We start from the raw sequence: 1365 nt of genomic DNA, 5'->3' as shown, positions 1-1365 counted from the left end.
GGAACGAACACGACACAATGAAGTAGAGAAATTTGAAAAGACAACACGAAACCGGTTATTTCTCAAAATACAATGTTTATATACCAAAAAGATTTTATAACATTTTTCTAACATTTTTCTTACATTTTTCTGACATAATTTAAATATATACTTTAACCATGTAACACAAGCCTTCTGTAGTTTTTTCACTCTTATTATCTTTTATACATCCAACCACGTGCTTTCACATACCAACTTTCTCACACATATATATATATATATATATATCTGTTCAAGATTATGGAAATTTTGATACGGAAATACACCTGCGAATTCAAAGGGCAGCAAAAGCATTTGGTGGCTTGGAATCACACATCTGGCGCCAGTGACATATAAATAACAATACAAAGCTGGCTCTTTATTAATCATTTGTCTTACCATCCCTATTGTATTCCTGTGAAACTTGGACTTGTTATGAAAGGCATTTTAAACTGTTAGAACAATTCCACCAAACATGCCTTTGTCATATTTTAAAAATTAAATGGAATTCTTTTACTCCAAGCACAGATATCCTTACATCTGCAGGCATCCCCTCAATTAAAGCTATGATTTTGAGGAGCCAATTGAGATGGTGTGGCCATATTGTCGAATGGCAGATGAACGCATGCTGAAACAGCTGTTTTATGGTGAGCTTGCAGAGGGGAAACGCTACTGGCATAAGCCTAAAAAAAGGTTTAAGGATGACATATATATATATGGCACCCAAGGCAAGCATCAAAGTTGTGCCCCACCACTAAAGTGGTACACTGGGCATGTGCCCTGCTTGCCCCACCCTAGCTATGCCCCTGTATATATATACATATATATATATGTATGTATGTATATATATATATATATATATACAGGGTGCATTGAATAAACTGTTGTCTAAATTATGCAAAAATGAAAATAACACTGATATATCATTTTAATGGATGCATATTTACCAAAATTACATAAAACTATCTTGAAATACTAAAGAATAAATTTATTCAATAAAATTGCTATTGTCTTCTACCATGGCCTCCAGAGGACTTTGGAATCTTCTGCAACTCTTCTGGACAGTCTCCTTGTTTAAGTTTGTGAAGACTGCCATAATCCTTGCCTTAAGTTCATCTTTGGTGTTACAATGAGTTTTATTAGTCTCTCACTCAACTGCACCCCACACATGATAATCAAGGGGGTACCCAACTGACTCTACTATACTGTGTAGTTGACAAGATCAAAAACAAACAATGCGAATAGATGAAATTAAAAATATAAAATGGTGACAATTTATCCATTGCACCCTCTCTCTCTCTCTCTCTCTCTCTCTCTCTCTATATATATATATATATATATATATAT

This window comes from Octopus bimaculoides, chromosome 14, assembly GCF_001194135.2.
Source record: "Octopus bimaculoides isolate UCB-OBI-ISO-001 chromosome 14, ASM119413v2, whole genome shotgun sequence".
Taxonomy (NCBI): Eukaryota; Metazoa; Mollusca; class Cephalopoda; order Octopoda; family Octopodidae; genus Octopus; species Octopus bimaculoides.
Note: the sequence above shows the minus strand (reverse complement) of the source record.